Genomic DNA, 17,006 nt, shown 5'->3' with positions numbered 1-17,006 from the left:
AAGGTAGGTGATCTTTAAACATATATGTTCTTCTTTTATTTGAAAAGCTCGGTGACACCCAAAGAAGTACTGTATGTGTACATGCAGTATACATGTACACATACAGTAGGAACTGTTTTTTTTTTTTTTTTTTTACAAAAACAGTATTAAAAACATTATGTTTGAAAACCTTAAACTGAGCTTTGTCCATCCTCATCAACCAGCCACATGAATTATATGAAATGCTCATATTTTCTTCTATTCTGTTTTGTTTGTTGAATTTACAGCTGATAATACTAGGATAACAAATCTGTTTTTGATGTAATGATACAAAATGCAGAACACAAGTAATGAAACAATTCAGCGATCAAAGCATTATTCTGATTTTACTGAAAATATTTCCAACAGTACAGTAACTGATATCTTTTACATTGTTAAAAAAATTGTTAATTAATTCTGTATTGTAATTTTTGGTAAAGAACAAAGTAAAACATTAAGATGTGTTGTTCCACAGCTTTAGTAGAAGAAGGTGATTATGACTGAAGGCACAGCTTTAAACACTTCTTAATACACTGCAGAACAACTTGTAGTAAGGCTGAAACATCGGTCCATAGAAGCCACCAGAAAATGTAGCAAAAGAAAAAAATAAAATAAAAGGCAAAGGACCTGTCCTGCACTGTAAAAAAAAAAATCCTAATATAAAAGTATTTTACTGTGTATTTTACAGTTTTGTTCTGTTCTTCTAGAATATCATTAAATTTACATAAATAGACTGTGATTTCACATTTCAAATGTAAATTAACGTAAAATCACTGTAATGTAATAAAACATAATTTTCTTGTTTTTTAAATCTATTTGTCTGTACATATGCATATTTAGGTTGTTAAAATACATTCACAAATGTATCATGATTTCACAAATATGTGTCCGTTATTTGAAAGATTGAACTGTTAAATTCAAATGTAATGCTATGGAAAAATATATAAAATGATTCTTATAAACTTTTTTGACATCAAATAATAATAATTATTAAGTCGAGTTCGGTTCGGTTCGAGCCCCGGCTCGGACACTCTCGGTCGTTGTGTCCTTGGTCAAGACACTTCACCTACCACCTGGTGATGGCCAGAGGGGCCGATGGTGCGATATGGCAGCCTCGCCTCTGTCAGTCTGTCCCAGGGCATGCAATCCATTATTATTTCCAATGTTTAATCACATTAAAATGTTCCTAATTTAATGTTTAAAAGCACTTGAAAAAGGCAAAATCCCATGTAAAATAAGGGCAACAAACTGTATTGTCATTACTGAAAATAACCGTATTTTTATGAGAAAGTTACTTTCTGTTATTTTCTGGTATTATTTTGGCACCCCAGCTGCCGGAATATTACTGTTTTTTAAAGATGTTTTTTCTAACAGTGTGGGTGTCAGACTGGAGAACCTGAAGGAGGTGTCTGAGAGGAGAATGCTAAAAAAAACTTCTTTGTATCATGGACAACCCCTCCCACCCCATGCACACCTCCATGATGGACAATCGGAGCACACGCAGGAAAAGACTCATCGCCCCGAAATGCAGAACTGACCGCCACAGGAAATCCTTCGAAATGGTGGCAATAAGACTGTACAACTCTTCCTCGCTCTGTATGTGATTTTTCTGAGGATTAATATCAAACTTATTCTGTTCCCATTCAGACTGTGCAATATCACCCATCAGTTTTTCATCAAATGTTTGTTTCATCTCCCCATCATATGCTGCTACTCTCTTTTATTCATTTGCACAATACTATTCCACTTTTAGAATCACCTGCACTGATAGCCAAGCTATTTATTTTTCAGGATATTACTTATAGTTATATTGTTACTTCGTTAGGGTTATTTGACATTATATTTGCACTATCCTACTGTATATTACTGTATACTAGTATTCTTATTGGATGTATTGTATATCTTATTCCTCTGTTCCTCTGTCTCTCTTGCTGCATTGAGCATGTGTATGACAAAAGAATTTCCCTTGGGATAAATAAAGTTCTTCTTATCTTCTTATATTAATAAAAAAAACAAAACAACGACCCTTTTAATTAATGTTCCGATTACGATGATCAGATGCCAACAAAATAAATGTCTGTCCCAAAAAACTCCCCAAAACAAACACACACTAACTATGCTTGTTAAATGTTTGACATTTAGACCGTGCATTTCTGAAGTCAACCTTCTAAACTTTCTTTGTAAGTGAGCAATAACCATATAAGTTACAGTCGATTCATCCCGTGGAGTATGTGTGTGGGCGAATTAGCCAGCACTTATATTGTGTAAAAAGAGTACCTCATGTTACTTTTTTATAGATAACATGATAATTGTTGAATTTATCATCCGTTATTGTCACGGCTGTGGTGGCAAATGTGTAGATTGGTGAACGAAGGAGCCAAATGCAGGCGCTGGCTTTGATGAGAGTGAGCTTTATTTTCAAAATTGTGAGAAAACAGACTGAGCAGAGATGGGAATGACAGAAACTGAGATAAACCTAAACTGGGAAACACTAACTAAACGAAACTGAAACCATGACTCGCAGGATAACACACAGGGTGAAACACAGGATGACACATGGAGGTAACACAAACGGACCAGTGACAAGCAAGGGAAAACACACATTATATAAGCACAAAGGGGAATGTGGAAACTGCATACAGGAGGGAGACACAGCTGAACCTATTAACCATGACGAGACAGGGAGAATGCAAACTGAATAGACTGATATAAGACACAGACCTTCAAAGTAAAACAGGAAACTCAACACACATGCAGAGACATACTTAGAGACATGGGCTTTGCACAGAGAATAGAGGGAACACACGGGCAGGGATGACTAGACACTTTACAGAGGAAGCACAGAAGCAAAACCTAACAACTAGCAAATCTTAAGAGAATACATAACCAGAATAAACAAGAACATAAGAAAATATTAATAAACACAAAACCCTGAGTCAACAGACTCAGGAGCATGACAGTTATGGTATCACTACATGGTTTGGCAATATTTCTGTCAAGTTTAGATCAAATCAAAATTTGATTAAAAGGACTGTAAAGATGGGCGAGAAGTGGCAGTGGGAGAACAGATAAAAAATTGCAGCTATAATTAGGGATGGGTATCGTTTAGGTTTTATCCGATACCGGTGCCAAATCGGTACTTTTGAAACGGTGCCGGTGCTTAAACGGTGCTCAAACCGGTTCTTAAAGAATGGAGAACACAAAATTGGTCCAAAAACCTCTCATGTTTTTATTTTTAGCGGTCTCTTTTTTTCTGCAAAATGATAAGAACCGGAACAACATATAAACATCATCTGTGCAAAGATTTATGTTTTTAAAGTGAAACAGTGAAAAATTACAGCGCTGTCAATACATGAATATCCAGACGTTGTACAAAAATGTCCAATTTTGGCACACAATTGGACACCATGCCAGTTGCATTTTTTTAGGTATTTAAGAGCAGAAATTAATTAATTTTATTAACATGCCTAAAAATGCTTACACTGTAATAATGGGCCTTTTCTGCCATGGAGCGCTTAATTGGCCTCTGGCCCTTTAAACTCTGAGGGGCTGTAACTTTGGTTTCTTTTGGTCAATTTGCATGATTGACACATCTTTTTAATTGTTTAATTGTCTAAAATGGAGGTTGTTGACCGAAAACGGCTCTGATGCGGCTAGGTAGGCGTGGTAACTGCTGATAATCACATGGCTACCGGCTACCGGCGAAAATAACGGAGGAAATCTGGACGGTAAGCCAATTTCTGTCTTAGCGCATTTGCGCCGCTGTGTGTGAATTTTGGTCAGAGTGTGGTGAAACTTGGTGTTTGGAATTGGTGATAGCTCTGGAAGATAACTAGCTTTTCTTTAGCCGGTTACATGAAGTCTGGAGAATTTCTGGTTCGCCTTGTTTGTTTAGCGCACTTGTGCGCATTTACATAACTGCTCGTTTAATCATGGCTTGTTTTCGTTGAGTTTGGTGGTTGTAGAAATGGTTTATATGACATTTTAGCTGAGATTCAGAGGTTTCTGTGGATACCACACATGTCTGGACTTATATTTCTCACCCCGTGTTATAACCGATTAAACGTGATCTCCTCCTTTTTGCTCCCGGTACCGGGGGCGTGGGGCTTAAAGCACTTGTTGCAGGCTGCTGAGTTTGCATCTTTTGCTGTGAAGTACACCCAGACTTTTGACCGCTTGGCCTTGGGCATTTTTAATCTGTAGCTCTGCTCTAAAAGAACGTATGTACCTGGGCCCGCCTACTATCCTTGTAAAGGTAAAATGATTGGCTAGAATCCAAAGTGTATGACATCTCAAGAAAAGAAAAAAAAAGCGCCGAAATAAAGCACCAAAATGTGCGCTGCTTTTCGGTCTGGTTACTACCGTTTATGTCAGAACCGGTGCCATCATGGCACCGGATACCGGTACCCATCCCTAGCTATAATTCACACAAGCTCACCTGGTACGTAAATATAGCAACTTAGCAGTCTCAAAGTAAACTGGCCTTGAATCAGATCTGTAGAAGGAAGACTGGAGTGACCTTTGTTTTTATTGTTTAGCCAACCGTGGTCTGTTGTTGTTGACCAATAGGTCACTTTAGACCAACAGACCAACACTTTAGACAGGTAAAATATTAAGACATTAATCTGCATTATCTTTGTTATCGCAGGAAGAAAGCCATAAAGGATTTCTTTTTGTTTTGTTTTTTAGTAGAGCTATCTGGAAGAAAGCATTTCTTTTGTGTGATAACCTATCACAACTTGTGTACTATATCTTTTATTGTTCACTTCACATTTTCATTTTTAGAATGAAGCAACTTTATTTTTCATTCCCAGAAAACATTGAGCAAGAAAAAAAAGAAGAAAGAAAATTTGATAAATTGTTCTTTTCCCCCCCATCACTTCACAATCATGCTTCAGTTGTGCTTTTCAAGGTGGTCTTCGCCCTGCTATCCTTCAATTACCTTTGTGTCATTTACAGTTTTAGTAACGGAAAAGAAATTAATTCATATAATAACTTAAAAAAAGAGCCTTGCCAGACAAGACAAATGAAATGTGTTCTTAGAGAGCCAAAAACAGCATCAGAGCTCCATACAGTTTCTTTTTAGAAGAAGAAAGAAACAGACGATGTAAGAGCTTGGAAAGAAAAGCGTCTGGACTTCTTTAAGTTGCTTGAAGACGTTTCACCTCTCATCCGAGAAGCTTCTTCAGTTCTAAGGTCAAATGACGGAGAGTTCCAGATTTAAACCCAGTGGGAGTATCCCCCCAAAGAGGGACAAAGGACCCCCTGATGATCCTCTACCCAATCACATGAGCCAAGGTGTGAAAACGGGTGTGGGTCCTAATCAGCCAGGGTTTCGGGTGAGCTCATTGTGAAACCTGGCCCCACCCTATCATGCAATTTCCTGAGGTCAGATGGCCCAGGATGTGAGTGGGCGTTAAGGCGTCTGGGAAGGGAACTCAAAACTGGATTATAGATGGCAGACGGTGTCGTAAGCCACCGCCTCTGTTCAAAGATGGTCGCTCACAGTGGACATAAATGGCTTCTTTCACTCCTCTTTCAAACCATCTGTCCTCTCTGTCCAAAATGTGAACATTGGCATCCTCGAAAGAGTGACCTTTATCCTTAAGATGCAGATGGACTGCTGAGTCTTGTCCTGTGGAGGTGGCTCTTCTATGTTGTGCCATGTGCTTGTGAAGTGGCTGTTTGGTCTCTCTGATGTAGAGGTCTGGGCATTCCTCGCTACACTGTACAGCATACACCACGTTGTTAAGTCTGTTTTGGAGTTTTGTCTTTCGGGTGAACCAGTTTCTGTCTGAGTGTGTTGCTGGGTCTGAAGTACACTGGGATGTCGTGCTTGGAGAAGACTCTCCTGAGTTTTTCTGATACACCGGCTACATAGGGGATAACAACGTTGTTGCGTCTGTCTTTCTTATCCTCCCTCGCTGGTGTCTGATCTTCTTTTTTGTGCCTCTTTGCTGACTTTATGAACGCCCAGTTAGGATAACCGCATGTTTTGAGTGCTTCCTTTACATGTGTGTGTTCCTTCTTTTTTCCCTCAGGCTTAGAGGGAACATGTTCTGCCCAGTGGTGTAGGGTCCTGATTACTCCAAGTTTGTGTTCCAGAGGGTGATGGGAGTCAAAGAGGAGGTACTGGTCCGTGTGTGTGGGCTTCTGGTAAACTTCGATGTTGAGGTTGCCATTTTCTTCAACGTGCACAGCGCAGTCCAGGAAGGCAAACAGTTATCTTTTGTGTCTTCCCTGGTGAACTTGATGTTTTTATCCACGGCGTTAATGTGCGCAGTGAAGGAGTCCACTTCTTGTGTTTTGATTTTGACCCAGGTGTCGTCTACATATCTGTACCAGTGGCTGGGTACTCTTCCTTTAAAAGAGCCAAGAGCCTTCCTTTCCACTTCTTCCATGTAAAGGTTGACTACAATAGGTGACACGGGGGAGCCCATAGCACAGCCATGTTTTTGTCTGTAGAAGCCCTCGTTGTATTTGAAATATGTAGTGGTAAGGCAGAGGTCTAACAGTGTGCAAATCTGATCGGGTGTGAAGTTGGTCCTGTCTTCCAAGGAGCTGTCTTCTTGTAGTCGTTTTCTGACAGTCTCCACTGCTTCCGTGGTGGGTATGCAAGTGAAGAGAGAGACTACATCAAAGGACACCATGGTTTCATCTGGATCCAGGGTAAGTTTCTGGACCTTGTCGGTGAAGTCGGTGGAGTTCTTGATGTGGTGTGGGGTGTTCCCCACAAGAGGTGTAAGGATGGTAGCAAGGTGTTTTGAAATGTTATAAGTGGCTGAGTTTATGCTACTGACTATGGGTCTGAGTGGGACCCCGTCTTTGTGGATTTTAGGAAGTCCGTAAATGCAGGGTATGGCATCCCCTGGATAAAGGTGGTGACATGTAAGGTGGTCAATGATTTTGTCCTTTTCAAGGTCTTGAAGGCAAGCTATAACTTTCTTTTTGTAGCTGCTTGTGGGGTCTCGCTTTAAGACTTCGTAGGTATTGTTGTCACTGAGAAGAGTAGTGATCTTTGGGTGGTAATCCGTAGTGTTTAAATCTGGGTTTAAATCTGGGACTCTCCACCATTTGACCTTAGAACTGAAGAAGCTTCTCGAATGAGAGGTGAAACATCTTCAAGCAACTTAAAGAAGTCCAGATGCTTTTCTTTCCAAGCTCCTTAGACTACGATGACCTGGATGACTGAGAACCTTCACAGACAGATGATGTAAGAGGTTGTATCAGGCTAATAAACCTCACCCCTGGAAGAGAGTGAAGGGTTTTATAGCCAAATAACATGATAAACTGCTATAAACTTTTACAAGTATGCAAAGTATGCATTTGCAATGGTACTGGAAGAGGTGATGCATTCACCAGCTACTTCAGTAAGTATATCTGAGCAGTACTGGGTTAGGCACACTTTCAGAATTGCCTTAATTTTCTATTACATAAATTCAACAAGGTTCCTCAAACATTCCCCTGAGATTTCCGTCTATGTTAGCATTACACAGCTGTGGAAGTTTTTTCAGCTGCACATTATGCTGCAAAGCTGACAGACCCTGCATGCTCTTCTGCTGCTGTAGCCCATCTGCTTTGTGCACTGAGAGATGCCCTTCTGCATACATTGATTGTAACAGGTGGTTTTTGAATTGCTGTTGTTCCTATCAGCCTAAAGCAGTCAGTCTGGCTATTCTCCTCTGACCTCAACAAGGTGTTTAAAGTCACTTAAATAATCTTTTTTTTCTCCATTCTGATGCTGGATTTGAGCTTCAGCAGGTGGTCTTGACCATGTTTACACGCCTTAATGTATCGAGGTGCTGCCATGTGATTTTAAGGAGCAGCTGAAGAGGTGTGCCTAACGATGTGGTTTATTAAAAATTTTAATAAACTAAACACAATTAAACTATTGTACAGAACACACAAGACATTTAAGCAGTTTCCTCTAAATCATGTCCAGAACTGGTATTTATTATTAGAGGCATAAATGTGTATGCTGCACTTACCGAAGTGCAAACAGGTTCAGAATCAGCACAGTTCAATTTCTTTTTATGTTTTGATTGAATAGATACTTTTTCACTCCAAAGTGTGACCTGAACCAGAATCAGCAAGGTAAATATGAGTCTTAATTAGCTGCTGAGCTTCATTGGTGGGATAATAGCCACAATCATGCTTTACCTTTATCACTGTGGATACAATAATATATACTATTAACAGAATTATTAGCTTGAGCCTGGTTGTAACTGCGCTGACTTATTGCCAGTGTGGGTGTTTAAGACTTTCATTGTCAGACTTTAAGAATTAATTGTATTTATAGCATAAAAGCACATCAGTATAGCATTCAGCTGAGAGGCATTTTTAGATAGGCTTGGATCCGCAAGGTCTGCCCTCAACGGCAAAGCCGGCTCACTAACATTGACATGGGGCCATGCCAGTTTAAGACTCCTTTAAATGGTTTCCAAGACAGCTGATGTGCTGAGCTGTTGCAGAGAAAAACCACTTGAGAGCGCTAAAGGACAGAGCTGAGGAGAACATGACTAAGTGAAGACAATATAGGAGAGAGACTGCAGACAGTCTTTTAGAGAAATCTGCCAGTTTAAAATCCTTATTTTAGGGGTGAAATGTGACAAATGTAGATGCATTGACTGCCCACATTAGTACATTCTAAAGTTTCTGCCTGATGGAGAGACCGTCCTCTATAAAAACTTTGGCAAAGCACAGTGCACGTATTCCACATGTAATACTTTAAAAAATTAACTGGACTACCTGGCATAATTTTTAATACTTGGATGAAGCATTCAGAGAAGTGTCACAGTGTGCCGAAGCAGACTGTATGCATTTGTGAAGAGTGGACCCAAAATGCAGACACAAAGGAACGTGGAACAAAAACCTGAGTTTTAACAAAAAGCGAGCTGTTTAATGGGGCTGATGAAGAAATACGAAGTAATGCATAAGGTAAACAAAGACGAGAATAAACAATAACCTAAACTAGTGAAACTAAAGATAAACATAAAAAACACAAAACTCTGCATGGATATAACGATACCAGGAACATGGAACCGTAACACAAAAGACGACCTGATACTGAACAAAGGAGGACAGAGGACTTAAATACACAGAGAGATAATAAGGGGATGGGGAACAGGTGGGAACATAGCTGGGACAAATCAGACCTAACGAGACAAGGGGAAGCAAAACTAGACACACTGCACACAGGACAGGGACTTTCACAATAAAACAGGAAACATCATGGAACGCAGAGATGACAACACGAACTTGATAACATAAGACACGCAAACATAAAACACATGAAGGGTGAGGGAAACTTGAACACAGGGGTAGAAGACACAAGGGGAATCTGAAAAACTATAAACTATAACCGCAACTTAGGTATAATAGAAATGAACTTAGATAACCTTAAGGACTTAAATATAAACCAAAAACATCAAAACAATCTAAAACTCAAAAAGCTGACAAGAACTTGCCTCAATCTGAGTGCAGCACTGCACACTTCAGAATTCATCCTGCTACTTCTTTTAGCAATCACAGCATGAATAAGAATTGGTGACCTGGATCCACTGGTAGCCATAAAAGCTGTAATATTTCCTCCACCATGTTTGACAGATGATGTGTTTTGCATTATGAAACACTTCTCTTCTCCAAACTCCTCTCTTCTCATCATTCTGGTAGGAGTTCACTTTGGTTTCATCTGCATAAGATTTTTTCAGACTGTGCAGACTCCTTTAGATGTTAGTCTAATTCGACCTTCCTTTTCTTAAGTGTAACTAGTTGTTTGCACTTTGTTGTAAATTTTCAGTATATATACTACATTCATGAAAATGTCTCTTGACTTTTCAGGTACCTCGACTTTTGACCTCACATACTGACTGATTTAAAATCAACTGTGAGAAAAACTGCAGTTTTTATACATTATAAAAATATATTGAAAATATATCCAACAGTACAGTAACTAACATATTTTACATTGTTAATTTAAAAAAAATATTCCTGGATTTTAATTTTTGGTTAAGAACAAAGTAAAACATGATTAAGATGTAGTTGTTCCAGATTTTCAGAGGAAGACGTGATTATGGCTGAAGACACCAGCAGAAACACAACACTGGGACCAGTTGGTATAGGACCATTGCACAAGTTTATGGGCTCAAATTGTGGTCATAAATATTTTGCACTTGTAAATCAGTTTTGTACTTGTAAATCAGGATATGTATGTGTAAAAAGAATTGGTGTGTGTGTGTAAAAAAAGATTTGTGTGCGGACTTAGCCAAAAAATACATGTGAAACTCTGCACTCAAGTTTCAAGCTACAAGTATGAATTTGGACCAATTTTTCTGCCTTTCATCTGATTGGCCAATGTCATATCAATCACAAATTTAACAATCCAATCAGAGTACATATGGGTTTGGCTATTGGAGGGGTGCTTTATGGAGCTTCAGGTACTGAGGGAATAAATACTTGTGGACAAAATCAATACCAGGATCAGAGCTCCAAGAAGACGAGTGAGAAGTAAGAAAGAAGTACACGATGTGCGAGGAGGACAGGTTAAATAGGCTTTGTTCAGCTCTTCAGTTTCAGTTTCTCAGAAAGTGAGTAGGATGGTACTGAAGCCCCTGCCCTCTTGAGAAGTTCAGGTCACCCTGAGTGGACTCAATGTTACTCTCATTTATGTGCACTTCAGCACTTGTGCAATATGGTCACAAAAGAAGCCAATGCTACCAAATAATCACTGTTGATAAGATACACAGGAGTGTTACTGCAAAACGCGGCAATCATAAACTTGATTAATAATAGCTTACTAGTACTGGGTTGGGCCCCTTAAAGTGAACTTTGTCCATCGTTGTGTGGTAAAACTCCAAAAGTTGCATCTTTGTCCAAAAAATTATGGAGTTTGAAAACCTTAGAGTGAGCTTTGTCCATCCTTATCAACCAGCCACATAAATTATATGAAATGCTCATATTTTATCTGTCCTGTTTTGTTGGTTTTTTCATTTACAGCAACAACAAATCTGTTTTTGATTTAATTAAACAATTCAAAACATTATTCTGATTATATTGAAAATATATCCAACAGTACAGTAACTAACATCTTTTATATTGTTAATTAAAAAAAAAATTCCTGGATTGTAATTTTCTGTTAAGAACAAAGTAAAACATCATTAAGATGTAGTTGTTCCAGAGCTTCAGAGGAAGATAGTGATTATGGCTGAAGACACCAGCAGGAGCATAGCACTGGGACCAGTTGGTATAGCACTGTTGCACAAGTTCCCTTCACAGCAGCTCATAGGACTGACACATAAGTCAGGGAATTGGCAGCCCTTAGTGACGGTACCTGTAAGACATGATGGGAAAACCTCCGTTTAATTAATGTTATGCTCATAAAATGTATGATTTACAGCTTTAAACACTTCTTAATACACTGCAGAACAACTTACCGCTTGTAGTGAGGCTGAAACATCGGTCCATACTGGTAGGACAAGTTAAGACATTAGTGCAGGAGTGAGGGTCAGAGAATACACATGTATAGCATTTTAATCCACATGCTGCAGAGAAAGAAAGACAGCTGTCATTCATGGATGAAGATTCTCCAAATACAAAGCATCATCGATTAGACTGCAGATGTCTTAATGAGATCAAGAAAAGCTTTTTTTTTTCATTTAGAGAAAAGGCTTCTTATAAGGTTTGTGGTACCACAGCTCAGAGAATGCACTGGGAAATTTTAAAAAGAGAGAGAAAGAAAATAGAAAAGGAAAAGGCCCAGGAGTTCTATTAATAAAAAAAGAGCGCAGCGCTGGGCGTCACATGTAAAAGGGCCTTCAGGACCTGCCGTTTCTATTACAAAATACAGTGAGCACCCTAATTTGATTTATAAAGGCATTTTTTAATAGTTTTGCATCTGTACATGACTATAGTTTATTTTAAATCAAACTGTTAATAGTGAAAAAGTTACAAAGTCACCCATTTTTAAAAATGTATTCTTTTTTTTTTCCATAACAGAAGAATTGTGGTTCAGATGTGCTGTTCAAGGTGATCTGAACCTCTCTTCAGTTTCATGTCTCTTACAGTTTTGTTCAAAAATAGAAGAGCTGAAAGGACCAGTGATTATCTGATTATCTGGTAAAGAACAAGACAAACCAATGATAAGCTGCTCTTACCTGCAGACAAACTCAATACCAGGATCAGAGCTCCAAGAAGTTTCATGGTGAGAAGTAAGAAAGAAGTACACGATGGAGGACAGGTTAAATAGGCTTTGATCAGCTCTTCAGTTTCAGTTTCTCAGAAAGTGAGTAGGATGTTACTGAAGCCCCTGCCCTCTTGAGAAGTTCAGGTCACTTTGAGTGGACTCAGTGTTACTCTCATTTATGTGCACTTCAGCACTTGCGCAATATGGTCACAAAAGAAGCCAATGCTACCAAATAATCACTGTTGATAAGATACACAGGAGTGATACTGCAAAACGCGGCAATCATAAACTTGATTAAGAATAGCTTACTAGTACTGGGTTGGGCCCCTTAAAGTGAGCTTTGTCCATCCTTATCAACCAGCCACATAAATTATATGAAGTGCTCATATTTTATCTGTCCTGTTTTGTTTGTTTTTAATTTACAGCAACAACAAATCTGTTTTTTTTTTAAATTTAATTAAACAATTCAAAAGCATTATTCTGATTATACTGAAAATATATCCAACAGTACAGTAACTAACATCTTTTACACTGTTAATTTAAAAAGAAAATCTTGGATTGTAATTTTTGGTTAAGAACAAAGTAAAACATGATTAAGATGTAGTTGTTCCAGAGCTTCAGAGGAAGACGTGATTATGGCTGAAGACACGAGCAGAAACACAACACTGGGACCAGTTGGTATAGCACTGTTGCACAAGTTCCCTTCACAGCAGCTCATAGGACTGACACACAAGTATTATACTTGCTCTGTCCTGCTTTGGTTTTTTTTAATTTTTATTTACAGCTCATTACAAAACTCTTTTTATTTAATGATACAAAATGCAGAACACAAGTAGTTACACAATTCAGCAATCAAAGCATTATTTTATAATGATTACTGATTAGCATACTGATTTTATTGAATATATTGTCACGGTTAGCGCTGGCCAACCGTGGGGATGTGAGGAAAGAGGACCCAAATGCTGGACTCTTTAATGAAGGCAGTGCTTTTATTTACAGACTTACAAACTTAATTTGGCAATGAAATTGATGATATAATGATATAATGATTTAATTATATTTATAACATAAAAGCACATCAGTATAGCATTCAGCTGAGGAGGAAGACAGGCATTTTTGGATGGGCTTGGACTCGCAAGGCCTGCCCTCAACAGCAAAGCTGGCTCACTAACATTGATATGAAGCCATGCCAGTTCAAGACTGCTTTGAATCGTTTCCTCTATAGCCGATGTGTTGTGTTGTTGCAGAGAGAGACCGCCTGATGGCGCTAAAGGACAACCTGAGAAGAACATGATTAAATGAAACAGGAGACAAAATAAGAGAGAAACTGTAGACAGTCTTTCAGAGAAATCTGAAAGAGTTTAAAATCCTTATTTTAGGGGTGAAAAGTGACAAATTTATATGCATTGACTGCTCACATAAGTACCTTGAGGCAAATTGTGTGCCTAGTGTCGAGACCTTCCTCTATAAAGACTTTGGTGAAGCACAGTGCACATATTCCACATTTATTACTTTTTTTTGCAAGTGTAGTGTTTGGCAGTAGGTGTAAATAGCCCAACCAGAGGTCAAATCACCCAGGACTCTCCATCAGTTTGTAGAACACAAAAAGCCTCTTGAATGAGAGGTAAAGGTCATTTTAAGCACCTATGTCATTTTGTGTTTTGTCATTTTCTTTAAAAAAAATTCAGGATCTAAATGTGAAAGGCCTATCTCTGAACTTTGTTTTTGTGATGGTTAGTAAAACAACCTCCAACATTTGTTTGATAGGTAGTCAGCTAATTAGGAAGCTTATAAGCTTTATAAAAATCTTATTCTATATCTCATGGGGAAAATAAGATGGATGGAAGAGCTGAGTTTGCCTTGTGAAATTAATATAAACCATGATCATTTCCTAAAACTGACCAAACAGCAACCAGGAAGACAATGAACGTCTAAAAATACCAGTAGGGATCAAGCTCTTTCTTCCTTGTGAGCAGTCATGAGATTAATGATACAATACTGATGTACTATGTTGAAACGTGTTTCTCCTTCCTTTAGATTTGTCTCATCAGCATCTTTCAGCTACTTATTGAAAAACAACAAAAAACAAAACAAAACTGTATTTCAGTAAACAGACTTTTCTTATGAAAATTCTTTTTTCTTTTTTAACTGTGAAAATAAGAACATTTGAACTCAGGTTTTACACAGATTTTTAAAAAAGTGATGCTTAGTCAGGAGCAGTCCTATTGGCTGTAGCGTCCTAGTTCTCGCCTTTATTTCCAAAAATGGTGAGTCTGGCAGTGAGGTCACTTAAGGGGCCACTGTTATTCAGGTCACTTCTTAGAAAGCTTTGTGAAGAAATGCAAATTCTCAGATTGTCAGAACAAAACAGTGGAAGTTTCGCTAAGAAAGAAAGGCTTAGCCACAGCTTTTTCCCCCTATAAGACTGATTATTAAACTGAGTTCATGATGCAGCTTTATCGAGCTCTGATCCTGTGTGTGACTCTGTCTGCAGGTAAGAAAACACTTCATGTTGGTCCTGTGTGCTTTGACAGATAAACAAATGTATCGATTGTTAAAGGTGGTCTCTAAGCCTGTAAGAAAAGTGAAAGTTAAAAAACTCAATGACCAGATTGCGAAGAAACAGAAACAGACACTTTATATATCTTCTTAAAAATATCTGAAGACTTTAGTTATTATAGAATTTAGTTATTAAGTTTAAAAACAATTGTTTACAGTTTAATTAGTATTTACTTTATGACTTTAAAGATTTCCTGTTTGATTTTGTTTCACTTCCCATTTTCTGCCAACTCTCATCAAGCGGTATAAAATGGAAATATAAACTGCAAATAATTACAAGGAAATGTGAAAGTGTGCTGTTTCTTTCTGTAGTATGTGGATTACGATGCTACACATGTACAGCCGCTGATCCTAAATCCTGCATAGACAGCAAATCTTGTGCCGTCATCTTCAACCGTTGTTTCTCTCTCAGAGTAGACGGTGAGTCGTTTTCTCATATCAGACTTGATAACTGAGAAGTCCAAGCATGCACAGTGATGCTACACAGCATGCTTTGTGAAGTGGTTTCTGAGAGTTTTCTCCTCATGTCTTGCAGGTTATAACTTGGTTACAAAGGGCTGCCAAACCAGTGCATTATGCATTGGGTCTATGGCTTGCTGTGAAGGGGACCTGTGTAACAGCACTACTCCAACCGGTCCCAGTGCTTTCCTGCTGTTGGTATCTTCAGCCATCCTCAAGTTTCTTTTCTGAGGCTGTGGAATGATGTTTTTTCTATTTCTTTTTTTCCTTTTTTAAAAAAAATAAATAAAAAATGCTGCTTTCTGATTTTATTTTGTACAACTGAAGAATAAATAACTTTGTTGTACCATCATATGAATCAAAATTGTCCTTGACATTTTAATCTCAGTCAAAGTAATTCAGGCTCCTATTCAAATATTGTATTGCTTCAGCGTTAAGTTTTCCTAAAGCAAATAAAAATGCAACCAGAAAATACCTTTGCATATTTTTTGATTGATTAGTTTTAACTGCAGCTCTTTCAGATTTCTCTCACTAAGACACAAAAGGGGCAAAGGAGTGAGTGAGAGAGAGGGACACACAGGAAGCGCGAGAGTCAATACGCCTACACGCGGAGAAGTGAGACATAAAAACAGATGACATGACAGACTCACATAGGCAAAACAGGATTGAGACAAACATACATGAGGAACCTCACAGAGAATAAACTATAAATAAACTATAAACTTAAATCATTAGAATACAAAAGTCAGAAAAATACAATAAGCTCGTACAGAATGTACACCAGCTCTCATTTGGTTGGTTTGCTGTTGTGTTGCTGCAGTTGTTGCAGACGGATTCAGTACAGAAATATGAACCAATGAAGCCAGAGTGAGAAGTGAAAATGAAGACGGTATAATTAGAAAGCAAACTTTTATCTATGAATGATGCATCCGGTCTTCTGTTTATTTGATTTCCTTCCTGTCTCGTTGGTCTATCCTTCAAGCTCACTGCACCTAGTGCTCCGATTACCACTGGAACCACTGTTACCACAACTGTCTGCATCTTCTCCAGCTCTTCTCTAAGCCCTTCTCATGTTCCTTCTTCCTGACGTTGCTGTCATTCAGTATCGCTAAATCTATCACTATGGCCGTCTTCCTCCACTTGTCTACCACTACTATGTCTGGCAGGTTAGCTATCACCATTTTTTGCATCTGGAAGTCCCACCGGATCTTAGCAAAGTAATTCTCAACCACCCTCTATTTTGACCTTGGGACTTCCAGCTATACTTGGCACAGATGTTTCTGTATACTATGCCATGTATGCCCCTCCTGCTAGCATCTTACGCTCTGCTGTTATGTGCTGGATTGTCTCAGGGGCATCTTTACACAGCCTGCACCTGTGGTCTTGCCTGGTGTGATAGACTCCAGCCTTTATGGATCTTGTGCTCAGAGCTTGTTCCTGTGCTACCAAGATTAGTGCCTCTGTGCTGTCTTTCAATCCAGCTTTGTCCAGCCACTGGTAGGATTTCTGGATTTCAGCCACATCCTCCATCTGCTGAGGTACATACCGTGGAGGTGCTTGTCCTTCCATGATGGTTCCTTCTCTTGCTCCTCTTCCTTCTGTCTATCTTTCTAATCTATAAATGTAAAAACATAATAGGACACAACTCAAATTTCCAGATTTCATTTTTTCACAACATAAAGCTCTTTTAATCAATATGTTATGTAGTTCTATCAGAAGGGAAACCCTTCTAAAACGGGAAGAGCAGTGGGGGAGTCAAGGCAGTAGAAAAATAAAAATGTTTCAGAAA

At 38.6% G+C, this 17,006-nt stretch overlaps 1 long non-coding RNA gene across 1 annotated transcript; it reads left to right on the top strand.

Annotated features, from left to right (window-relative positions):
- The first annotated feature begins 14,505 nt into the window (after positions 1-14,505).
- Positions 14,506-15,569, top strand: LOC134639385 (uncharacterized). Its single transcript, XR_010573901.1, has 3 exons — positions 14,506-14,693; positions 15,071-15,178; positions 15,294-15,569. It is a non-coding gene; the product is annotated as an uncharacterized LOC134639385 (long non-coding RNA).
- Positions 15,570-17,006: the final 1,437 nt, after the last annotated feature.

Source organism: Pelmatolapia mariae, linkage group LG12 (genome assembly GCF_036321145.2).
Source record: "Pelmatolapia mariae isolate MD_Pm_ZW linkage group LG12, Pm_UMD_F_2, whole genome shotgun sequence".
Classification (NCBI taxonomy): Eukaryota; Metazoa; Chordata; class Actinopteri; order Cichliformes; family Cichlidae; genus Pelmatolapia; species Pelmatolapia mariae.
Note: the sequence above shows the minus strand (reverse complement) of the source record. Positions and strands in the feature narration are given on the sequence as shown.